General features: G+C 40.4%; 1 protein-coding gene and 1 long non-coding RNA gene across 2 annotated transcripts in view; one reads left to right on the top strand and one right to left on the bottom strand.

Annotated features, from left to right (window-relative positions):
• The window catches only part of RAD51B (RAD51 paralog B), a 608,130-nt gene that overhangs the window by 247,244 nt on the left and 334,150 nt on the right, over nucleotides 1-26,736 (bottom strand). The gene's annotated exons all lie outside the window — the stretch shown is intronic.
• On the top strand, nucleotides 523-15,046 carry LOC128054107 (uncharacterized). The gene is made up of 4 exons (XR_008199993.1): nucleotides 523-639; nucleotides 2,053-2,111; nucleotides 6,475-6,686; nucleotides 14,828-15,046. It is a non-coding gene; the product is annotated as an uncharacterized LOC128054107 (long non-coding RNA).

The following is a 26,736-nucleotide window of genomic DNA, read 5'->3' as shown; positions in this document are numbered from 1 at the left end:
GGGAAAGAATTGAACTGGATGCTGGAGAGATGCTATTTTTACAGTAATTTTTCCAACTAAAAGTCATCCAAGTACCACCGTTCACACAGTCACGCCATTTCAGTGCAATCTCAGTTAGTGAGTAAACAACAAATTAACACAACAGGCTTCGTGCAGGATGGACACTACGTAAAAAGGAGATGATTTAAAAGGCCAGGCTATCCAGGGAAACAAAGTCATTTGCCTTTTATGGTTTCAGTAATTTCGCTCACTATGGTTTCACAACCTTTCTTCATTCCACAGTGGGATCATTTGGTCCCACTTGGCAAACACGGGGCTTCTTTGTCTGTGCATGTGTGTTTCTCAGCAAGAAGAAGAACAACAACAACAAAAAAATGTGGCTGAGGTTGATTTGCAATTTTTTACTGTGGCTTTGAATCATGGATGATATCAGCGCAGCTCCAGAAATTGGGTTTGTCAGTTAAGCCTCCCTCCCTGCCGGCTAAGCAGCAGAGCATGAAACATAAACCATAAAGAAACAATGACAGGGCTCAGGGGTTATTTATTGTTGTTCTTCAAATACATCTCCGTGACAAAATGGAAAATGGTCAACTGGGAATCCAAACGATATTTTCATCAAGCTCAAGATAATTTCTTAGGGTATGCTTTTTTCTCTTTCTTTTTCTTTAATTTTGAAAATTTGTTAGCAAAGGAGAAGGAAAATGGTTGGGAAATGTCTGAGAAAGGTTTGGCAGAATGGAGTGTGTGGCTTAACTAGCCAGTAGGAAGGAATTTTGAGTTTATCATGGCAGAATTCTCAATTTACATCCTCTTTGGAACTAGACATGTCTGTAGGTTTGTGCTAATCTCCTCAATAAGTTGAGGGAGTTAAGAGCACTGAATGGGGCAGATGAAGTAGGACGATGTATATGGATGTATGTGGTCACAGGCCCACACATTTGTGTGTGTGCCCTTTCAATAAAAATGAAAAACTACAGAATAAAATGCCAGTTCATTAGACATTTATTAAAAACGTGGATATTCTGGATCAAACTTTGGTGAGGAAGGCTAACAGTAATGAAAAAAGGACCCTGTCTTGGTGGGAATCCTGAACCACAGGAGAAAGAGGAAGGTAAATGTATTCACTTGGATGGGGGAGGCGGAGTTCCTATGCCCCTAAATTGTGACTTGGGCAGCTATGTGGACAATGATTTTCTACTAACAAAAATGGGAAAACTGTGAGAGATGGTCATTTTGGAGAGAAAGACTAACAGTCCAGACCTGGGCATTCTGAGCCACCAGTGGCTATACAACATCTGGTAGATATCCAGCAAACACTTGGACACACAAGCCTCGAGCTTAGGGGAGAAGTCTGGGCTAGAGGTAGAGTTCTGAGACTGGTCGGAGTGTGGGTGGATTTCATAAGCATAAATAAGAGATCGCCCAGGGAGAACACACAGTGAGAAGAAAACCAAGGGCGGCATCTAGAATGCTGCAATAGACAGCAATTTAATATATACCTCCCTTGGGTGGCCACTCCGTGTAGTCATTTCATGTAGTACTTCCAGGTACAGAGGAGAAGAGAACGGGAGCAGGAGCTTATTTTACAGGTGCTTGAGTAGGACACATTTCTTTCTTGATATCAGTGGTACCTCCTCTTTTGTGCGTACACGCTGTCACTTCAGAAGTGCCTGACTCTGCAACCCTATGGACTGTAGCCCCCCAGGTTCTACACTATCCCTCAAAATTTGCTAAAGTGACATAGAAAATATTATTTTGTACTTTCTATGCCTTTCCAATATATTTCCCTAAGCTTTTCATTTTGTTCTTAAATGCACATCCAGGCATTATTAAGGGCTTCCCTGCTGGCTCAGATGGTAAAGAATCTGCCTGCAATACAGGAGGCCTGGGTTCAGTCCCTGGGTCAGGAAGATTCCCCTGGAAATGGCAACTCACTTCAGTAATCTTGCTTGGAGAAATCCATGGACAGAGAAGCCTGATGGGCTACAGTCCATAGGATTGCAAAGAGTTCCACATGACTGTGCAACTAACATTTTAACTTTTACTTTTCAGGCATTATTTGGAAGGACTTTACAGATTATTTCATTTAGACACCACAACAACTATACAAGGTTGGTATTACTACTCCATTTCACAGATATAACAATTAGGATACAGCTGCTGCCAAACAGCACAGCCAAGACACAAAGCCAAATGTGTCTATGTTCACAGGAGTAAATCTACGTTCTTTAAAAAGTTTTTTAAAAATCTTTATTTAGCCATGTTGGGTCTTAGTTGTGGCACGTGGGATCTTTGTTGGGTCATTTGGGATCTTTCCTTGCAGCACATGGAATCTCTAGTTATAGCACTCAGGCTTAGTTGCTCCACGGCATGTGGGATCTTAGCTCCCTGACCAGGGATGGGCAGATTCTTAACCTCACTGGATCACAAGGAAGTCCCAATCCATGCTCTTTTAAAAGTCCTCATGTTCTGTATGTCCACTCCTCATGAAGAGGGAACAAATGATCACCATCAGCAATAGGAGGGAGGTTTTGTAAAAACTGAGCCTCTGCTATCAAACACGCTAATCCATCCTTACCTACTCCCAGGACCAGTGAGTTAGCATGCTTTGAGAAGTGCTAAGACTGTTTAGCAAATGCCCAAACTTGTGAGGGATGAGAATCTGACAAATGAGAAGGGACTTGTTGTATCCATCATATAATGAACATGTCTGTTTAAAAAACGAAACAAGTCATGTTTGATGTAGGTTTTTGTAGCTTGTGAATAATACTGTGTTGGGCAGTGAAATTAGGAATTCAAAAGAATCATAAAACTGAAGAATAAAGAATTGAAAAGCTAAATAAGATTCAAAACCTCAAATCTGACAAAGTATCCTGAGGGAGGAAGAGAATAGACCATATGACATTAATATAACTCTGAGTTTAACAACTACGCACGAATAAGCAAAATATGGTGTATCTATACAATGAAATATTATTCATTCACAAAAGGAATGAGGTTCTGATTTATGCTACAGTGTGGGAGAAACTTGAAAATATTATGCTAAAAGTAAGAAGTCAGACACAAAAGGCAACATACATTTTTATATGCAATGTCTAGAATTTGCAAATTCATAGACCCAGAGAGTAGGTTAGTGATTGACAGCAGCAGTGGGGGAGGGGGACTAGAGAGTATTTTAAGGTAACCAAGTGGGATAAATAGAAAGACATGTTATGGACTAGATGAAGTCCAACTGGGTTTATGTGAACTTCTTTTGGATAATTCCAGCTTCCTATTGTTTTCCTCTATAAGTCCTCCTTATGGGAGAAAAAAAATTATCAAATTCTCCTGCTCCAGATGAACTCAGAAGCTCTGATGCACAAGATTCAGGTGTCCTGTCAAAAACACTGATGCTGGGAGTTTTAGCTACTTAGAAGTTCCCATTCTCTTTACTAATATTTCCAGAATTTTCTAATTTCCCCCGAATTCTGAAAATTTCTCTGCTGCCAGCCTTATCTCTGCCCAACCAGTCTGTCAGACTGGAGAATTTTTCTCATTCACCTCTTGCCAGACATTGTGCTTCATAGAATCCCTTCTGCTCCCCTCTATGATAACTGCATAATCAAATATCAATATTCCAAGTTGTGCCTTGATAAAATATATACAGCCCACTCACTAATACATCATATTTTCATACTGAAAATTCCACAAAATCAAGCTTTTGGATTATGTTAGCTACATACATTTTCAACATAGAACTATGAATTTTCTGATATAATTAGGGCAACTTTGCACAGCTCTTAACTATATGCATTTTATCTCTAAAGAGAGATCAATACACTCATGTCATAATCATACATTTGCAATTTGTCTCTTGATTAAATAGATCATGCCATATTAACAGCACTCACACTCAGGTAATAGCAAAACTAAGTCATCCCTTACAAACTGGCATACTTTCCAATAAGCACTTATTTCCTCAGTGTCCATCTTCAGAGTATCACAAATAATACTGGCAGCCACATAAACTAACATAAAACGCACTGCTAACTGCCAGCAATACTGAATAGAAAGTACACACCTCACCTTACTGAAGCCAGAATCAAAGTTAGACCAGAAATGAATCAGGAAATATTATAATCTTTTTCCTAACCCCTATACTAACTTGGAAGTGAGGTAGGGGTGTATGTGGAGGGGTAACATCAAATAATCGTTACAAGTCAGAACAGAACAGGTCTTAAAATTGTTTTTGGCTCCACTGCCTTTGAGTTGGCTCCTGAGACAGAACTCAAGCTGTGACTTACAGGGTTATATTAATTTTCCTTATGCTGCTTAATTTTAGTAGCATAGTTTCCACATACTCTAATTTCTTGTTTTCAGTGTTGTCTGACATGTCTTGTAAATAGTGTGAAGCTGGTTTAACTGTACAACATTAAAGTTATATCCCCACTAGGTCTATAATCTAAAGACCCGCCACTTATAGATAAGGAGTAGTTCTGACCTCTGGGAACTACTGAGAATTATGGAGAAATCCAACAAGGCCTTCTTACTTTTTAAAACTAACCTTCAACAAGAAGGCTTTGCTCATGTCTACAAAGTTGTCCTTTCAAAATTAGGTAGACAAACACTTAACACTCCAGATCCTGAGTCTTCCACGACCTCCTCTGTTTTAGAAAAACATTTGACATAGGTGTCCAACACTCTGCACCACATTTTGTAGGTCCCATTCCTCCAGAGAGACTATGAAAATGGAGTTTATTTCAAATTTAATTTATCCCAGAGCCACACAGTCGCACCAGGTAAAAAATCTTGTGATTATCACTCTAGGGCAGGGATCGTATATTTCCAATGTTCCGAACAGATGCCAGTAGTACTTCAGACAGTGTGTCTGAGTGTCTGTTCATTAATACAGCAGTTCTTGTGCTCTTCGTGGGCTATGATGCCAACTCTCAGTGATGGAAGCTAAACCCACTTCCCCTGTCCCACACAGCCCTATCACAAAACACTGACTCACTAAAACAGCAGTTATGTTCTTGATCAAGGGACCTTTTACAAAGGATCACTTTCTGTAAGAGAGCATTTAATAAACCACAAATGATATGCCTTTATACTGTGTAGAAAAAAAGTCTCTGAAGTTTCCATATTACTGATAGCCTGAGATTCTAAGTTGGAGGCTTTTAGAAGGGAGAAATGAAGAGTGATCTGAAAGCAGCAATGAGGAAAAGGATGATGCCAACTCCAACTCCACATCCGGGGCTCATGGTAGGAGACTACGGAAAATAACTGCAATTAATTAAGAGGGCAGCTGGCTTAGACAGGAGAAGGCAATGGCACCCCCCTCCAGTGCTCTTGCCTGGAGAACCCCAGGGACAGGGGAGCTTGAGGGGCTGCCGTCTATGGGGTCGCACAGAGTCGGACACAACTGAAGCAACTTAGCAGCAGCAGCAGCAGCAGGCTTAGACACACGAGAAGCAAAGTTCTCCTAGAGTTAAGAGGGGAAAGGAGTGTTCCAAGAAGAGGCTGAGGATATAGGATGCCAGGTTTTGCTGATGTCAGTTTCTGAACTGTAGGGATACAGGACTTGGCAGGGAGATGAAGAAGGGGTGGAAGAGAGGAATGAGAGTTTGGGAGATAAAGGGTTTCCTACAAGTTGGGCTCCTTGTGACATCTACACAGTAATCGAAGCACAATGAAATCAGATCTGTGTTACCAGAGGCAGAGACTGACGACCAGGCTGAGAGTGGGGTCAGAGAGGGATGATTACCTGGGTTCCCCTTGACTCCTGATAACGGAGTATCCAATGAAGTTAAGTAAAAGGGGGTCTTATTCAAGTGCATATATCCCCTCTTGATTCCTGATGATGTAGAAGGGGATACATAAATCCATACCACAGAGCAATATACATTTAATTTTTTTTCTGTGTAATTTTAAATTTAATTTTATGGCACCGAAAAGATGGAGAAACAGCTAAGATAATGGAAGCTAGATGGCATTCTTTAAGAAGATTTTGGGAAACATTTTGGGAAGTCTTAAGGATAGTTCATGGCTTAGGGAAACTGATTTAGGTATGTTTGACAGAATGCCCTCTTAAACTTTTCTAAGACACCGTGGTAAAAATCACCTCGGGAAAGTTATAAAATCTCCTTGAGATTCAGTTCCCTTATCTGTTAAGTGGTTAGAAGTGTGGGAAAGGCTGTTATGAGGATTAAATGATACAAAAATGTAAAAAAAAAAAGCTAAGTGATATAAGCACAGCACCAGCCAGAGAGTACATGTCCAATAAACACTTAATTACCTTTTTCATTTGTTCTTTACAACAAACCCATGATTCAAGTGCTATCTCCATTTTAAAATGCAGAAACAAATTTGTAGTGAGGTTCAGAAACTCATTCCTTTAGGAAGAGGCTGAGCTGGGATTTTTAACTCTGCTGAAAACTGATGCCAGAGTTCCTTCTGCTCCATCTGTTGTCTCTCCTGTTTGTTTGTCTACTACAGAGTATCAGAACTTACTTCCCTCAAGCTGTTTGAAAAACATGCTGCCTCTTCAGATGTCAACCAAGTAGAACAGGTGTACCAGGGTCATATATGAATCACCCTCAGACAAGAACCAGCTGCATTAAATGATGGTGATGGTGAAGATGAAAACTATGAAGAGAACATCAGGAACTTAAAAACCGATAAGAGCCTGAGATTCTCTTTGGTTCTGAGTGAGTTCCTTTATGTGATAAGGGCAAAATTTGGCTCAGTTTTCATTTGCTTCCTCTTTTGTTCAGAAGCTAAGTTGTGTTCAACTTGTTATGACCCCAGGAACTGCAGAACGCCAGGCTTCTCTGTCCTCCACAATTTCCTAGAGCTTTCTCAAATTCATGTCCATTGAGTTGGTGATGCCATCCAACCATCTCTGCTCTGCCACCCCCTTCTGCTCCTGCCCTCAATTTTTCCCAGCATCAGGGTCTTTTCCAATAAGTCGGCTCTTTGAATCAGGTGGCCAAAGTATTGGAGCTTCAGCTTTAGCATCAGTCCTTCCAATGAATATTCATGGTTGATTTCCTTTAGGAATGACTGGTTTGATCTCCTTGCAGTCCAAAGGACTCTCAAGAGTCTTTTCCAACACCACAATTGGAAAGCATCATCTCTTTGGTGCTCAGCCTTCTTTATGGTCCAACTTTCAAATCCATACATGATTACTGGAAAAACCATACCTTTGACTATACAGGCCTTTGTTGGCAAAGTGATGTCTCTGCTTTTTAATATGCTCTCTAGATTTCCGATAGCTTTCCTTCCAAAGAGCAAGCATTTTTTAAATTTCATGGTTGCAGCCACCATCCTCAGTAATTTTGGAGCCTAAGAAAAGAAAATATGTCAGTGCTTCCACTCCCCTTCTATTTACCATAAAGTGATGGAACCAGATGCCATGATCTCAGTTTTTTGAATGTTGAGTTTTAAGTCAGTTTTTTCACTTTTCTCTTTCACTCTCATTAAGAGGCTCTCAGTTCCTCTTCACTTTCTGCCACTAGGGTGAAGTCATCTGCATATCTGAGGTTGTTGATATTTCTCCCGGCAGTCTCGATTCTAGCTTATCATTTATCCAGCCCAACACGTTCCATGATGTATTCTGCATATAAGTTACATAAGCAGGATGGCAATATACAGCCTTGTCATACTCCTTTCCCAATTTAGAACCAGTTCATTGTTCCATGTTTGGTTCTAACGTTTGCTTCTTACCCCACATACAGGTTTCTGAGGAGACAGGTAAGGTGGTCTGGCACTCCCATCTCTTTAAGAATTTCCCCCCATTTGTTGTGATCCACACAGTCAAAGGCTTTAACATAGTTAATGAAGCAGAAGTAGATGTTTTTATGGAATTTCCTTGAGTTCTCTATGATCCAGCGAATATTGGCAACCTGATCTCTGGCTCCTCTCCTTTTTCTCCACCCAGCTTGTACATCTCAAAGTTCTCAGTTCACATACTGCTGAAGTCAACTTGAAGAATTTTGAGCATCACCTTACTAGCATTTGAAATGAGCACAATTTTATGGCAGTATGAACATTGTTTGGTATTGCTCTTCCTTGAGATTGGAATGAAAACTTACCTTTGCCATTCTTGTGGCCACTGCTGAGTTTTCCAAGTTTGCTGACATATTGAGTGCAGCACTTTAACAGCATCATCTTTTAGGATTTGAATAGCTCAACTGAATTCCATCACCTTCACTAACTTTGTTCATAGTAACGCTCCTCAAGGCCCACTTGACTTCACACTCCAGGAAGTCTGGTTCTAGGAGAGAGACCACACCATTGTGGTTTTCTGAGTCATTAAGACCTTTTTTGATATAGCTCTTTAGTTCATTCTTGTGCATTCTTGCCACCTCTTCTTAATATCTTCTGCTTCTGTTAGGTCCTTGTTGTTTCTGTCCTTTATTTTGCCCATCCTTGCCTGAAATGTTCCCTTGGTATTTCCAATTTTCCTGAAGAGATCTCTAGTCTTTCCCACTCTATTGTTTTCCTCTATTTCTCTGCCTTGTTCACTTAAGAGGGCCTTCTTATTTCTCCTTGCTATTTTCTGGAAGTATGCATTCAGTTGGGTCTATCTTTCCCTTTCTCCTTTGTCTTTTGCTTCTCTTCTTTCCTCAGCTATTTGTAAAGCCTCCTCAGATTTACTGTCCTTCTTGCATTTCTTTTTCTTAGGGATGGTTTTGGTCACTGCCTCCTGGACATTACAAATCTCCATCCATAGTTTTTCAGGCACTTCATCTACCAGATCTAATTTCACCTCCACTATATAATCCTAAGGGATTTGATTTAGGTCATACCTAAATGAAACCTAAAGAAAGTTCTTTTCCCTACTTTCTTCAAATTAAGCCTGAATTTTGCAATAAGGAGCTCATGATTGGAGCCACAGTCAGCTCCAGGTCTTGTTTTTACTGACTGTATAGAGCCTCTCCATCTTCAGCTTCAAAGAACATAATCAATCTGATTTCAGGACTGACCATCTGGTAATGTCCACGTGTAGAGTCATCTCTTGGGTTATTGGGAAAGGGTGTTTGCTATAACCAGTATATTCTCTTGATAAAACTCTGCTAGCCTTTGCCCTGCTTCATTTTGTAATCCAAGGCCAAACTTGCCTGTTACTCCAGGTATCTCCTGACTTCCTACTTTTGCATTCCAAACCCCTATGATGAAAAGGACATTTTTTTGGTGTTAGTTCTAGAAGATGCTGTAAGTCTTCACAGAACTGGTCAGCCTCAGCTTATTTGGCATTAGTAGGTGCTGCATATACTTCAATTGTTGTCATGTTGAATGGTTTGCCTGGGAAACAAGAGTTCATTCTGTCGTTTTTGAGGTTGCACCCAAGTTCTGTATTTCAAACTCTTCTGTTGACTATGAGGTCTACTCCATTTCTCCTAAGGGATTCTTGCCCGCAGTGGTAAATACAATGGTCATCTAAATTAAATTCGCCAATTCCCATCCATTTTAGTTCACTGATTCCTAAGACGTAGGTGTTCAATCTTGCCGTCTCCTGCTTAACCATGTTCAATTTACCTTGATTCATGGACCTAACATTCCAGGTTCCTATGCAATATTGTTCTTTACAACATCAGACTTTACTTTCACCAGCAGACACATCTACAGCTGAGTGTCATTTCTGCTTAGGCCCAGCTGCTTCATTCTTTCTGGGGCTATTAGTAATTGCCCTCCACTCTTCCCCAGCAGCATATTGGACACCTTCTGACATAGAGGGCTCATCTTCCAGTGTCATATCTTTTTGCCTTTTCATACTGTTCATGGGGTTCTCGTGGCAAGAATACTGGAGTGGGTTGTCATTTCCTTTTCCAGTGGACCACATTTTTTTCAGGACTCTTCACTATTATCTGTCCATCTTGGGTGGCCCTGCACAGCATGGCTCATAATTTCATTGAGTTACACAAGCCCCTTCAGCACAACAAGGCTATGATCCATGAAGGGGTTTCCTCTTTATACATTGTAAAGAACCAATGTTAATGAAAACCAGTGAAGCAGCTGCAGTATATACATGGTAAAAAAATGTGCTGAGCAGTCTAAAGACATAGATTCTGGCCTGATTGAGGGTACTGAGTAGCCAGATAGCCTTGGGCAGGTTCTGATGGTCATAATCTATTGATTATGAGCCGGATTTCAGAACCAAAAGCCCTAGATTTGATTCTGGTTCTTCTGCTTACTACTGTGTGACCTTGAGCAAATCGCTCTCTGAGCCACAGCTTCCCCATCTCAAAATGGAGATAATAATACCTAATTTGTCGAACTATTATTATAGGAACTAAATAAAGTATTGCAGGTAGTTGGCACAGAGTTGGCTTTCAGAAAATAACTAATTATCACCACCACCAATCTCATAGTTTCACATTCTCTTGTTTCTGAAATGAGGCAATAATATCTATCTTGCCTCCTGTGTTCTCTCTTCCAGATAGTATTATTTGTGATGATTATCATACGTGAAATAGCATTTGGGAATGTAAAAGACCATGTAGGAATACGGGGTTATTACGAGGATAACTCAAGAGAGAACTGAATATACTATCTCTGACATCTGAGCTGACAGAGAGGATTAATCTTGACATTTTTTGAAAATGATAACCACGTCCTAAAGGTCCCTAAATATCTAGCTGAGGAAAACAAAATGTTCTTCAGGTTCTCCGAACTCCAAGGTCTTTTTTTCATAATATATTTGGAACCCCTAAGGGATCATTTAACTCACTGTATAAATGCAAAACAACAACAATAAAGTGGAAATCAAGGGAAAGATGGTTTCACAGATTGCCCACAAAACTGGGAAATAGTTACTACAGCACAATGCAATAAAGAGGCTTACAAACTGAGTCCTAGGGGAAGGATACAAATTCTATTTATTGCATGTGGATATCAGTGGCCAGAAGCTGGCTTCTTCTATTCTGTGTAGTGCCATGTACATAAATTTCTAGACTGTCGTTCCCTTTAACTCAAAACACTGGTGAACAAACAGCTGGAGCAAAGCCACGTCCAAAACATGACCACCACAACACTCAGAACATCGGCCGTCTCCTGTTGCTTAAACTCAGCCCTTAAACCACCGACTTCCTTAACTCAGAGTTGTTGTTCAGTGTGTATCATAAATTATCTCAGAGAATCTTAGGGACAGGGTCTTAGAAATCTTCTACCCCCCACAACTCCCATTGCTGGCAGGTCATCTTCACACCACTCCACACAGAGGCTGGACAGTCCAGGGACAAGGCTGCCCTGCTGATCTGGTTGCCCTTGGAGCCACAGATGACCAGTACTGGGGCTAACACAATTCCCTTGCCCTGAGGCTTTCCTGAGGGGCCTCTTGCTAGAGCAACATTTTGGTCTTTTTTGCAGCCCCATCCAAGGATTCCAAGAAGGATTTGGGGGCAGATGTGAAATACGCTCCCTTCTCTCTCATTCTGAGTATGGAAGACATTGTTCTTCTTCTTCTTCTTTTTTTAAAGCAAGTACATGACAGTGTTGACTCTCACTGAGTTATGCATCAACAAACACCCCTAAAACTTCTCCCCATTACTTGCTATCAAACCAAGCTCCTGCCTTCTTTTTAGGACTTACCACAATATTTTGCTGACCTAAGTGTGGAACTTTACCCTGACCTGTGTAAAATTTAGACTCACTGGCTCAGAGAGCTTATCACAGTGGTTAAGAGTGTGGGCTTTGGTGTCAGACAACTGGTCCCTGTTCCAGCTGTGCCTCTGTGGCTGGAGGACCTGAGGAAATAATGTAACATCTCTGTGCTTCTATATCTGCTTATCAAATGGAGTATTAATAATGTACCACTCAGAGGGTGACTGTGAGGATTACATGAGGGAATCCATGGAACACATTTAGCTTTCTGCCTGGCACATGGTAAGCACTCAATAAATGTATTTGTGGTTGTTAGCAGCAAACCCATCCCATCAACCTACACAGATCTTTTAAAAACCGGTCTCTCTTATTGGATGTGTGAGCCATCTCTTTTAACTTTGAGTCCACCATGTGTTACACAAACACGTCTTCTCGGCTTTCATCAAAATTTTAAGTGAGAAAATGGATAGAACAGTATCAGCCAACAGATTCCTTACTGTGATGATCTCCCTCTAGACTGTCATCAATCCAAGCTCAAAACCACTTGGTTACATTTGTTCAACCAGCTCTGAGTTTACTTAATTAACCCAATGAGACATCAAGGATATAATAAAAATCTCTGCCAAACACCTCAGCTCTACTCTATGACATTCCCATAAGCAATCAGATGAAATGTAAAAGAAGGAAAGAGGAATGCTTTGCTTTAATGAGCTCATACTGGCTTTTAATAATCATCACAAGGAGTCATTTGCTTTGGTAGTAAAATGAGAGCAGCTCTGTGTAGGGCTCTGAGTCAAGCATTTTACATAGATTATCTAATTTCATCTTCAAAACAACCCTTTGAGGTTGGGGTTATGATGATCTCTCTCCCCTTTTACAGAGAAGGAAAAAGGCTTAGTTCATACATTTTATAAATGGCTGATCAAGCATTCAAACCCAAATCAGACTCTAGAGACTAAATTATCCAAGTGTATACTATCTCCCTTTTGTACTAAATGACAACCCAAGACTATACGAACTAACAGCTAGGGTCCAGTTCCAGCCTTCCACCCCCAGAAACTTGACATTGTCTGTATCCCAGAGTTGACAAGGGTTAGTTCTCACACTTTACCTTAACCAAGTTCATAATAAACCAGTGCTGCAAACCAGAATGCCAATTTATTGCTTTACAATATTGTGATGTGTCTATCACACAGACTAAGATACTCATAACATTCTGACCAGAGCATTTCCCACTTCAGACAGTTCTACCTACAGAGGCAAGATAATCATGAAGTATCAGAAAGAGGAGCTTGCTATAGAACTGGAATGCCAAACTGAATTTCCTACAGAGGAAGGCTCTTGCCAGGGGAAGTGAAACCTTGAAGACTCCCATTCCTATAGACAATTACTGGGGACACAGAGCACAACCAGTGTTCATTCTGGATGCTTCTGAGGTTGACTAGCTTCCTTTACAGAGAAGGCAATGGCACCCCACTCCATTACTCTTGCCTGGAAAATCCCATGGATGGAGGAGCCTGGAGGGCTACGGTCTATGAGGTCACTGAGAGTCAGACATGACTGAGCGACTTCACTTTCACTTTTCACTTTCATGCATTGGAGAAGGAAATGGCAACCCACTCCAGTGTTCTTGCCTGGAGAATCCCAGGGATGGAGGAGCCTGGTGGGCTGCCATCTATGGGGTCGCACCGAGTCGGACATGACTGAAGCGACTTAGCATAGCATATCATAGCATAGCTTCCTTTATGACACATTTGTGTTTTACTTAGGTTTAATCTTGCCTGCAGAATCCCATGGACAGAGGAGCCTGGCAGGCTCCATGAGGTCGCAAGAGTTGGACATGACTTGGCGACTAAATCACCACCATGCCTGCCAGTCTTTGGCTTAGAGATCATCATTCTCTTTAGATGAATTTCCACATCTTTGCTCTAATCCATTCTCTGATGGCCATATATATATAGATATAGATATAAATTTACTTCCCAACCAAGTCCTTGCGTAACTCCCATATCTAGTCTAGACTCTATAACATAACCAGCTTTGGCCTAAAACCTTTGACTCAGTTAAGAAAAAATGTGCACTCTCCTACTATCTTTTTTATTTTCTTTCTTAATGTGTGCGTGTGTGCTAAGTTGCTTCAGTCGTGTCCGACTCTTTGTGACCCTATGAACTACAGCCCACCAGGCTCCTCTGTCCATGGGATTCGCCAGGCAAGAATACTGGAGTAGGTTGCCATGCCCATCTCCAGGGGATCTTCCTGAACCAGGGATCAAACCCATATCTCTAATGTCTCCTTCATTGGCAAGCAGGTTCTTTACTGCTAGCACCACCTGAGGGCCCCTCTTTTTAGTACAGAAATAGGATTTCAGATGTTCTTTTTCCTTTCTTCTCCTCACAGTGGTGTCACTGGGGAAAGGAGAAAGAGAAAGAGTAATGTGATCAGAGAAAAGAAAAAGGACTATTAACTGATTCATTGTATAGCCCTGTGCTATTTGTTATAAAAGGCGTGCATTACTTTCATGGTTAAAATTCCAACGCTTTAAAAAAAAAAAAGTTATCTCATCTGATAATATAAATCTTCCTTATGATATACCTTCACTGGTAGTCTAGTTTACTCTTAAACACCTCCAGGAATGGAAACTCACAGACTCTTGGGGCAATTCATCCCATGTTTGGACAGCTCTGTTAGAACAATCTTCATATTATTCAGTTCAAAATCTGTCTCTGTGTAGCTTCTGCCCACGGCTTTGGTTCTGTCTCTTGGGCCCCAAAGAACACATCCCATCCTGCTTTCCCTTAGACACTTGGAGGCCTCATTCCAGCTCAGATACTAAGCACAGCATAACCCTACTTGCTTGCCTTTTCTTCTGGTTTAGGTATTTTCTAGGGCTTATGAGAAGGATGCTGAAAGATGATAGAACAGGATACATGCTATGAATGTTTTCTAGACTGTGATTCCTGAGACTGAGCCAGAATACCTTGGATTCCCGAGACTCTGTCATGGCAGAGTTTACTGCCTTGTTATAACACTCTCACTTACAGAGAAAAGCAGGTAGCCAGAGGCTAATAAAGGCTCTAAGCCACAGTTCACAGAGAGTCCAGTGTACAAGCAGTCAGGCCCTTGAACTAAGAATGGAAGTAGTCCTATATGCAAACAAATCAGAGTCACTTGGCATTGGGAGAGGAGGGTGGGACAGGAGGGTCACAGAGAATGTTCTCGTTGATTTTAGACATTCCTACCTAGGAAATGCACCCCGAGCAATGCTCGCATCCTGACCACAATCCATTAGTCAGAGAGAAGATCGAGGAAAACGACACAAATTTTGAAGTGTGGGAACATCACTAACACTGAACTGAAGCTTGAGAACTTGAAAGTGAAAGCGACTGGAAATGAAGTGAAAGAGTTCAGTGGTGAAGAATGAAATGTGAAAATGAACTAACATTTTAAATGAAGCACACCTCTCACTGCCTTTCATTCAACTCTGTGACTCAAACTGGGAATTCCTGTCACACATTCAGGACCCTAGTGAAGTGGCCTGCCTACTCTTTTCTGATGACCTTATCATAAATATCTGGGGAATAACTCATTCCATGTCATTGTGATAACGGCCAGAAGAACATCTTTGCTTCTGCAGGGTGCTATGTGGATGACAAAGCACTTTCACACTTTCTCATTTAACCCTCACACCGACTCTGTGAGGTGGAGATTACTGTCTGTCTGTTACGGGTAAGGAAACTGCTTTAAGTTCAAGGGTTTTTTTCTATGATATTACAGCAGCTGAGGTTGCTATCGCAGTCCACCCAGACTTCACCAAAGGCAACCATGACAGACAGGATGATCACTCCACTACCTTTAATTAGCCCGTGTCCTAGTCAACCAAATAAGCGAGCCCGGTTTCTGCAATGATTCATGTCTATCTATGTACCCTACACTGCATTACCACCCTTAACGTTTTTAAAAGAAAACACAGACATGGACGAGAGTGTTTTCGAGATAGTACTATTTATTTGGTCTTGGTGTATCTGATACTGCAACACAAATACTGCTCTTTTTTTTGTTTGTTTCAGGCATGCATCTAAAAACTGTGGTTCCACTGTTACCTGGTCTCAACTTTTCTAACTAGAGATCTATTCTCAAGATATTCCTAGAGTGTGCTTCACTCAGATTAACACAGCCTGATGAAATTTCAGTGCCAAATAAGGAGAAAGATTATGTGCTACATTCCCTGGAGGTATATTACAGCCTGGCAAGTAGCTTCCTGCAATACCCATTTAAAAAGATTAGCAGGAGGAAGAAAACCAAGGTTACAATAAAAGATTCATTACTAAGAGTTCCCAGTATAATTCCTTTCTTTGAAGCCTAAACATAGCATCTTCTAACATGATGGTAGTCAAGGCATGAGTATCCCAAGGGCAGTAGATCCCTGAGTGTACTGAATATTTTTCTGTAATTTTCTCAAAAGCAGATTTAAAGGAACATTCACATTTTTTTAGACCTAAACATTCTTCTTTCTCCTGACTTCAGTCCTTTCAAATGTTACAGAAAAATGAAATGAGTAAGACAACAAAGACACTTCTAAAATTCTCTTGGAAAATCTCATCTTTTTGAAGGGAATCATAGTGAGAGGGACAAGTTCCCTGGAGAGAGTATCAGTGAAGCTGATAACAAGGCCCTGGGAACTAGAGCGGTTACCCATCAAAGGCCTCTCAGAGACCATCAGCAGAGGTTGCTGCACAATCGGTTACTACCCGGAACTCAGGAGGGACGATGCACAGTTCTCAAAGGCCCTTGGTCACCTCACAGTGCCCAGCACGGTGCCTGGCTCACACAGCCTTCTGTAAATATCTGTTGACTAAAATCAGATAAAATGGAAACAAGCTCCTATATGTGCCAAAATGTTAGACATTAGCATGTAGAACATGCTATTGAAAGTAAAGTGGAATGTTCGCTACTGGAAGAAAGGAGAAAGAAATAGTATTTTTAATCTACTGTCTTTGAGTCTTGTAATATGTAATATGAAGAAAATCTTCCTGGTCCATCAGAGTTCGCAAATGGGATTACCCATCACGAAAGAGGAAAGGACTTCCACAAAGTGCCACAGCTTAGAGAATAGCTGCAACCACTCAGCAACACAGAACTTCACAGATTTACAGAATGGATCTCCACAGATTCCTTTCAACTCAGAAGAGACTGTACCTTCAGATTGCCCACAGGGTTTGCTTGTGGGTGTAGCTACCAAACTGTTGCTGAGCCCAGTATGACTCTGTTACAGGATAGGTTGTCACCACACAGATCTGATACATAGCATCTAATGTATGATACATAACCCCAAAGAGGTTTTACGGTTGACTAGAGATGCTGTGATGTATGGTACAGCTGCAGACCTGGGAGGAAGGTCAACTGGCCTGAGTTCAAGTTCTACCATCTTCCAGCTGTGGGGCCATGGACATGTTATTTCACCTCTCTGAGCCTTAGTGTTCTCATCTGGAAAGTGAGAGGCTTAAAGCAGTTGACCTCAGAGATCCTTTCTGATTTCTAGCACTTCTGACTCTGGGAAGAAAAACAACTAAAATTAAACCCTGTATTGCTAACATGCCACGTAAGAAAACAGGTTGATGCATCAACAGGTCACAGAGACATGGATCCCATTAGCAAAAGCTCAGCCTTTCTGTGGCTGAAAGGAATGAGAAGAATATTTTGGCTTTCAAAGTGGGCAAAGATTTGGTTTGGACGTCTCTCTAAAAAGACAGCATGTCTCAGCAGTAGAAATGGTGCCAGTAGCCACAGGCTGGGTCACTGCCTTTAGTGAGGGAGGCCCAGCAAGCAGAACACAAATTTCTTAATTACCATTACAATAACCTTTACCACACCTTGTTTTTCTTGGGGGCTCTCCTGGTCAGGTAATCTGAGTTAGTAGATTCAACCCAATTTATAAAATTTGAGACTTTTTCCCACTGTAGGTAAGATTACATGCTATTTTAAGAAACCTCTTGGGGGATGAGGAAATATGTTGTTTTTCTTTTAAATATTATACTGTATATCGATTCCAAATGCTAACTGAGCTTTTAAAGAAAAACATGAGTTCCCTAAAATAGCCCGTCTACAATGCTTCTTAGATTTGGTCACTTTATACACAGAACATACTTGCTTATTAGCATGTAATTAGAAACAAAATGGTATTTGGTGAACATATCTAAAAGAAAAAGTAACTGCGAATATCTCCCAAACATTTAATCAAATTTTATCATCATCAGCCTGAGCTACGTGGCCACTTTAAAGTTGTACTCTCAAAAAATTCTCCAATGAGCTCTAGTTTGTAAAATCTTTGGTAATCAAATATCAAATCCAAAGGTCCAGTCTCAATCTTCCATTTCTTCTGACCATTTTGAAGTATCTGATTACTGAAAACCTTTCCAGTCTTGACCATCATGCCCCCACTGGCGTCTCCCCCTTCTTCTTTGACTCCATTTTCTGTATCTCCTTCCCTGAGCTATTCTTATCTCTACTACAATTTCTTTACGTATCTCAAAATTCAGTGGCCATCCTCTACCACTTTCACTATCTTTCTCTCGCCTTTGGATTTGGCAAACTCGACTTACGCCTTACTCTGTGTGGGTGACACCCTAACCTAATCACTAAACTTGAGGCTTTCATGTGAGTTTCAATTTTCTGTCTCCCCACTGCACGCTGGACTCCTTTACCATTTTGCCTTATCATCATTTCAAACTGAAAGTCATAGAAAACTGAATCAAGCAAGGAAGAAACCTGTGGGAATGGACTAAAATTGGAAGTATAAGAATGAATTCACTTTCTAAAATACGTATATGTATGTATGTATATACGCAGGTGTGTATGTATGTATATAGTTCTCAACTCTGTCCACAAAAGGGCCAAGAAGCAAAGATACTCCAGTAGTAATGAGCCCACCTATTCCCAGAACTTGGTCTCTAATATCATTCCACTACAAAACAACTGATTCTTGGAGAAATGGGCAATGGACTAGGAAGGAACAGGAGTCCATTCTAGGAGAAATGGACTAGGAAGGAATAGATTCAGATGAGCCTAAGATAACTTACTATGCCAAAAAATAAGAAAGTAAATAGTTTTAAAAGAAAGGGAAATAAATGGTGCTGCTGCTGCTGCTAAGTCACTTCAGTCGTGTCTCTGTGCGACCCCATAGACGACAGCCCACCAGACTCCCCCGTCCCTGGGATTCTCCAGGCAAGAACATTGGAGTGGGTTGCCATTTCCTTCTCCAATGCATGAAAGTGAAAAGTGAAAGTGAAGTTGCTCAGTCGTGTCTGACCCTTAGTGACCTCATGGACTGCAGCCCACCAGGCTCCTCCGTCCATAGGATTTTCCAGGCATGAGTACAGGATGTGGCAAGAACACATTAGCCAAATCTGGGACAATTTGAGCACCACAGTGATTCAGTACAGTATTGACCATTAAAACAAAACAAAACAGGAATCCATAAATCCAAACTAGTAAGGGATGGATGGAAGAAGAGATGGATGGATAAATAGATGAGGAAAAGAAAGAGCTCTTTTGCTTACTGGAAAATATCTAGTGATGATTGGTAAGTGTGGTGGGAATGTTGGAGTTGGAAAATTGTGATTTTGCAACTATCATAAAAAGTTTGGATTATGAAAGAATTTTTAATGGACAGTAAATCTGGGTGAACCATGAGGAATAAGATATTTGCTTCCCACTGACTGCTTAGTGTTTGCAAGGGAAAAACAGTACCTATGTAGAGGAAAATCTAATAATACCTTGACCTGATGATTAACATTTACATCCCAGTGAGAGGCAGATGAACATTTTGTGCTTCCAGATATGATAACCTGAGAAGAACAAAACATTTACCTGGCTGACAAGGCATAACTCAAGCCTAATCATGAGGAAACTGAATAAAACAAATTAAAAATAAAAGGTGGGGGGGGGGTGGATAGACAAACCATAGTCTTCAGGAATATCAGCCATAAAAGAAAAAGGAAGGCTATGAATATGTTCCAGTTCTAGATGAAAGGAGACTAAAACGGAGAGACATTTAATTGTAATACTTAAACCTAGATGTTTTTCCTGTGCTAGAGAGAAAAAAATGCTGTGAAAGACACTGTTGCATTACTGACTTAATTGACAAAACTGGAATATTAATGATAGTGTAGATAAACGTATCTAATCAAATTTGCTACAGTTGATAATTCTCTACAATGGTTATGTAAGAGAATATCCACTTTCTTTGAAATACAAACTTAGTATTTGAGGGTAAAGGATCAAGATAAACAAACATATCTGAAAAAAATTATGTATATGTACATAGACAAGTGATAAGTTATAAAGCAACTGTAGTCAAAGATCACTGGATAAAGGTACTCAAATATACTATCTTTATTTTGCAACATGTTTTTGCACTTCCCAATAAAAAGTACGAAACTAAAACATACACACAAAAAACAAACCAAACCAACCAACCAACCTGGACTGAAAACCACTTTTCCCTATCTCCAAGACAGTGGTCTCTGTCTTCTATTGACTTCATGTCCCCAACAAGCTTGAAATATTGCATTTTCCCTCAGGACTATTCTCTCCCCCGTCTCCAGAGCCATTTCACCATATTCTGCCTATTCGCCCTTCATACTGTTCTGCATCCATCCCTTCTTTTGAATTCCTACAATTACCTTCTTATTTCAAACATCTGTGTTGTGCTGCACTCAGCCACTCAGTTGCATCTGAGTCTTTGTGATCCCATGGACTATAGCCTGCCAGGCTCCTCTGTCCATGGAATTTTCCAGGCAAGAATACTGGAGTGGGTTGCCATCTCCTACTCCAGGAACAAACATCAAACATCTACCATTTTACAATAAAGTATTGTTGCAATCTGTAGATTCATCACTCCAACTAGGCTCTCTACACTGAAACATCTCATGCTTATTTATCTTATTCGTCTCTCAACAATATTATTTTCATTCTGTCACTCATCAACTCAGATTTTCACAATGGACTCTGTATTGCCTCATATAAGTGAATAAATCAATTCCAAAAAGTGCCTAACTTCTTAGCCTAACTTTAAAAAAGAATTAATTGCATTTTGTTGGCAGAAGAAAGCTGAAAACATCAGAGCCCAAAGAAGAAAGTCAAACTCATCTCAGAACATATTGCTAACTGTTTTGAATCCTCTCTAATTTTTCCCCACATAATAAATATAAACACTTTACAAAACTGGGACCACAGTGTATATTCTATTTCATAACCTACATTTCCCATTCTTCCCTAATTGGAATTAGGGAAGAATTTCCCCATTGGAATAAATGTTTTTATACAGCATGATTTTAATATCTGTAGAGTACTCCATTCTCTACTTATAGTCTTATTCAATCTGTTTTCTTGAGACTTTCCCCTGCAACTTTTCATTTTTATAAATAGCACAAATAAAAATATTCATAAAAACATACTTTATACTCATTTCTTAATGATCTCCTCAGGATGAATGGCTGTTTTTTTAAACTTAAATTGAATCACACCTTCCACTGCTTCATGAATACAAAACACACTATGAGCTTTCTGGCTGCTCTGCTTTTACTCCCTTTCTCTTGTTGCCTTCCTGACTCCTCTGCGCCAACCTAAAACAGAAGCAGGCAACATATTTTAAATATCCCTTTATCAGAAGTCCTCAAAAAATGGTCTTGGAATGACTAACATCCTAGGTACTCTCCCAGGCCTCGCTCACGTCTCCCATCTTCCACAGGGCCTTCCCTATAAAAACTGCAGGCCACAGTGATCACTCCTTCCTGATAACCACTGACACAAAAGAGACAGGATATATTTTTCTCTCATTGACAAGCAGATAACAAGTCTGTGCATCTCCACTGGGCAAGTAAGAGAAACACGACATGAAAAGGTAATTTACTTGCCAACGGTCTGGTTCTGAGTCTCAGAGTCTGACTCTGTGCCCTAAGATGAGAAGACTGTTCCCTGGGAAATTTTCTGTGATACTAAATAAATCCATCCCTGTTAGGCCCTAAATGTCTGATGAAAGCACGTGCTGACTGGGTGAGCTTAAAGTTAAAACCAAATGGCTTTTAAATAAATGACATGCATGAGTACTTCAGGTTAATGAATTCGCTTTGCAAAACTATCACTAAGATTCAAGCACTGTCCTTTTCATTGCTTTCAGGCAGATCTATTTTATTAGAACTGCGCTAAAAGGTCTGAAAGGGGGGCTTTATAGAATCTGCTTTAATAAACAGATACAAAAAATAAATAAATAGATACAAACATTCATACTTAAAAGATTGATACATTATGTATTAACAGGAACTTCTGAAGGGTATAAAAGTACTTGAGAAAGATTTTTCTCTTAAATTATTCCAATATGAAACTTCCTAATATGATTGCATTTTAAAAACAGATTCATGAGTAAATAGAATAGCAATGAAGATCCAATATTTAAGCAAAGCAGTCAAAACTACTATGGAGTAAAATTTTTATCCTATCATAGCTTCTGGAAATCCAGTTGCTGCCTTTATATATTTAGAAAGAAAAATCAATGTGTTATTTTATCAAGTTCCTTCAAGAAAAAATTTTAAACATAAATGAACTAAGTCAAGGGCAGAGACACCATCAGAGTTGCTTTCAAGGCTAATAAAGAAAAAAAGGGTTGGGGGGACTTCTGCAGTTCAAGTGAGAAAACACACTTTGCAAAACTTGATGCCCCAGAAGTTGTTTTTGTCAATTTAAGAATTTTCTGTAGTAAAGTGTTATGCACATTACTTATAGTCTTAAAAAGTTAATAGGTAACACTTGAAATAAAATACAGTGACATAGTACTGTCCGTTGCCCTCTCCAAGATGGACAAGTTCCATCAAAGGGAGGTTAGAAGGAAGTAGTTAATACCACTGTAGTAATTTCCCAATCAAAGCCTCCATTCCGACTGCTCTGTTCTCAGGCTCCCTCATGCTGGACACTGAGATTGGTTTCATGGACAAGGAAGGTGCCACAAAAGAAATGATTAAAAACAACTAGAAGACGATTACTCCTTTGTGACTCCTGCCTGAGAACCTGAAATCTGAGCAGAATTCATCTCAGTTTTTCTAATGAATTCCTCTGCTGCTGTCATGCGGTTAATTCTCCACGTTTTCTACTACTCTGATTATTAAAAAAAAAAAAAGAAGAAGAAGTAAAAAGGAAAAGGAGCCAGCCAATATAAACATCAAAGGGTACTCCCACTTCTGTGGCCTTCAGATATTTTCCAGAGCTGGATTGTGGGGACAAAAGAGATGGTGGGGGGTGAGGGAGGGGGCGAGGGAGAGGAGTTTGCTTGCTCTGTGTCTCCTCTGGGAGACAATGAGCCAAGTCGGCCCCACAATGGCACAGAGCAAGTAGGTGGCATGTTTCGTATCACAAGGCAGCAAAGGTTTCCTCAGCAAGGCTAAGAGATGCTCCCTCAGCTTAGCCAAGACAGACCCTGGCTATTGCCACACCTCAGCGTGTGGAGGATGAGAGCTGGGCCCTCCGTAAAGAGAGCCTAAGTTGCAGACATGCTGCACTGGGCCTCGGACCAAAACACTGAAGGGGGTGGGGGTGGCACAGAGGAGGGACGAGGAAGGCAAATTGAGAAACTTAAAACCAGCATAACTTTTCATTTCCTGAACCTAAAGCAAATAACTGTTTGTGGTATTCACTGGAGTTGGAGGGTTTTTGGTTTTGTTTTTTTTTTCTTCTTTTGCCAAGCCTGTAGACTCCACAAGCAACTGGAGGGAATGTTGGTCTGAAGTTAATAAGATGAGACTGAATGGGAATAAACGTAAAAACCTATTACATGGATACAAGAAAGAAAACTATTACATGCCTAAGGTCAGGGTGGGAGAGTGACCAGGCTGAACAAGAGTTCATGTGAAAAAGATCTAGCGGGTTTTAGCTGACTGTGAACATTATGTGAGCCAGCAGTGTGGCTTGGCTGCTGAAAAATCCAATGCAATTTACGGCCAGATTAGCAGAGGTATAGTGTTCAGAGTAGGAAAATCTAGTCCTGAGCTGCACTGGTTCGGACACAAGTGGAGTGCTGCCTCCATGGTGGGCGCTAAGTTTCCAAGCCTACATGGAAATACCTGGAACATGTTAAGAGTGTCATAGGAATAGAAAGGGTAGGGAAATCATCACAGGAATAATTGGGAAAACCAAAATTGTTTCAACTGGGAAAAAAGAACACTGTGGGCAAGTGAGCTATCTGCAAATACATAGATGGAGAGTTGTTTTGTGGAAGAAAGAGCAAGCGTATCTCCATGACTCCAAAGGGCAGACAAATGGGCAGAAAAATAAGGCAACGTAATAAAACATTTTCTAACAATTCAAACTGTTCCAAAATGGAAAAGGCTGTTTTGTCTAAGAGTTACTTCTCCACCACTGAAAGAGTTCAAGGTTTAATGAGCACCTGGCAGGGATGTTATAACTGAGTGTTCCGGAATTCAGAGGGAGACTAGTCTCAATGCCTTGTCTTTCAGACTTTCTGAGTCTGAGAACCACGTAATGAGACATAAATAACAATCAAAAGAAAAGGCATCTATCATTTGCTTAAATCCTTCTATATATCAGTGAGAAATGCCATAATCATTCCACAAAACATTGTAGTTTCTTGAATTTGTATTACAATAAGGAAAACCCTGCTCCAGTTGCAGTCTTAAACTAAAAAAACCCCTTATTTGTAGGAATTTTAGCATTTTCATACCCTTTCAAACATCGTTCTTAAACCTATTTTGCTTTCTAGAGAGCTTGTCTTCAGACACACCACATGCCAAAAAAGGCAGATCCTTGACAGCAGGGTCTATGACTTATTCATCTTTGCACTCTTGGGCCAAGCACAGAGCCTGACACAAAGTAGAGGCTCAAAAATATTTGCTAACCATGCTAGGACTGTGCGAGGTGCTGTGGAGGGAGCAACAAACAAAACAGGCCTGGTCCTAGCTGTTGAGCAATTTACAGTCTAGGGTGAGCCATCAATATTAAACGAAGAGTCATACCATGGAACACATAATCATAAAACTATAACAAACTTTTTTAAATTACTATAACAAATACAATCAATAAAAAGTAAAGAGGAAGATGAAGGATTATAAAGGGAAATCTAATTTTCTTAAAGCAGTGATCTTTATACAGAGTCCTGCAGGAAAACAGGAGGACTAGGCTGGGTAAAAACTAGGAAGAGGAAAGAACACATGTATAGGTGTGGCTCAGATCATGAGCTCTTTATTGCCAAATTCAGACTTAAATTGAAGAAAGTGGGGAAAACCGCTAGACCATTCAGGTATGACCTAAATCAAATCCCTTATGATTATACAGTGGAAGTCAGAAACGGATTTAAGGGACTAGATCTGATAGACAGAGTGCCTGATGAACTATGGACAGAGGTTCATGATGTTGTACGGGAGACAGGGATCAAGACAAGCCCAAAGAAAAAGAAATGCAAAAAAAGCAAAATGGCTGTCTGACGAGGCCTTACAAATAACTGTGAAAAAAGAGAAGCAAAAAGCAAAGGAGAAAAGGAAAGATATACCCATCTGAATGCAGAGTTCCACAGAACAGCAAGAGAGATAAGAAAGCCTTCCTCAGTGATCAATACAAAGAAACAGAGGAAAAGAATAGAATGGGAAAGACTAGAGATCTCTTCAAGAAAATTAGAGATACCAAGGGAACATTACACGCAAAGATGGGCTCAATAAAGGATAGAAGTGGTATGGACCTAACAGAAGCAGAAGATATAAAGAAAAGGTGGCAAAAATACACAGAAGAACTGTACAAAAAAAGATCTTCATGACCCAGATAATCATGATGGTGTGATCACTCACCTAGAGACAGACATCATGGAATGTGAAGTCAAGTGGGCCTTAGGAAGCATCACTACGAACAAAGCTAGTGGAGGTGATGGAATTCCAGTAGAGCTATTTCAAATCCTGAAAGATGATGCTGTGAAAGTGTTGCACTCAATATGACAGCAAATTTGGAAAACTCAGCAGTGGCCACAGGACTGGAAAAGGTCAGTTCTCATTTCAATCCCAAAGAAAGGCAATGCCAAAGAATGCTCAAACTACCACACAGTTGCACTCATCTCACACGCTAGTAAAGTAATGCTCAAAATTTTCCAAGCCAGGCTTCAGCAATATGTGAACCATGAACTTCCAGATGTTCAAGCAGGATTTACAAAAGGGAGAGGAACCTCAGATCAAATTGCCAACATTTGCTGGATCATGGAAAAAGCAAGAGAGTTCCAGAAAAACACCTATATCTGCTTTATTGACTATGCCAAAGCCTTTGACTGTGTGGATCACAATAAACTGTGGAAAATTCTCAAAGAGAAGGGAATACCAGACCCCTTGACCTGCCTCTTGAGAAGCCTGTATGCAGTTCAGGAAGCAACAGTTAGAACTGGACATGGAACAACAGACTGGTTCCAAGTAGGAAAAGGAGTATATCAAGGCTGTATATTGTCACCCTGCTTATTTAACGTCTATGCAGAGTACATCATGAGAAATGCTGGACTGAAAGAAGCACAGGCTGGAATCAAGATTGCTGGGAGAAATATCAATAACCTCAGATATACAGATGACACCACCCTTATGGCAGAAAGTGAAGAACTAAAGAGCCTCTTGATGAAAGTGAAAGAGCAGAGTGAAAAAGTTGGCTTAAAGCTCAACGTTCAGAAAACTAAGATCATGACATCTGGTCCCATCACTTCATGGCAAATAGATGGGGAAATAGTGGAAATAGTTTCAGACTTTATTTTGGGGGGCTCCAAAATCACTGTAGATGGTGATTGCAGCCATGAAATTAAAAGACGCTTACTCCTTGGAAGGAACGCTATGACCAACCTAGACAGCATATTAAAAAGCAGAGACATTACTTCGTCAACAAAGGTCCGTCTAGCCAAGGCTATGGTTTTTCCAGTAGTCATGTATGGATGTGAGAGCTGTACTATAAAGAAAGCTGAGTGCAACAGAATTGATGCCTTTGAACTGTGGTGTTGGAGAAGACTCTTGATAGTCCCTTGGACTGCAAGGAGATCCAACCAGTCAATTTTAAAGGAGATCAGTCCTGGGTGTTCATTGGAAGGACTGGTGTTGAAGCTGAAACTCCAGTACTTGGCCACCTGATGCGAA

This window comes from Budorcas taxicolor, chromosome 10, assembly GCF_023091745.1.
Source record: "Budorcas taxicolor isolate Tak-1 chromosome 10, Takin1.1, whole genome shotgun sequence".
Taxonomy (NCBI): domain Eukaryota; kingdom Metazoa; phylum Chordata; class Mammalia; order Artiodactyla; family Bovidae; genus Budorcas; species Budorcas taxicolor.
The sequence above is the reverse complement of the archived record's forward strand: the minus strand, read 5'-3'. Positions and strand labels throughout refer to the sequence as shown.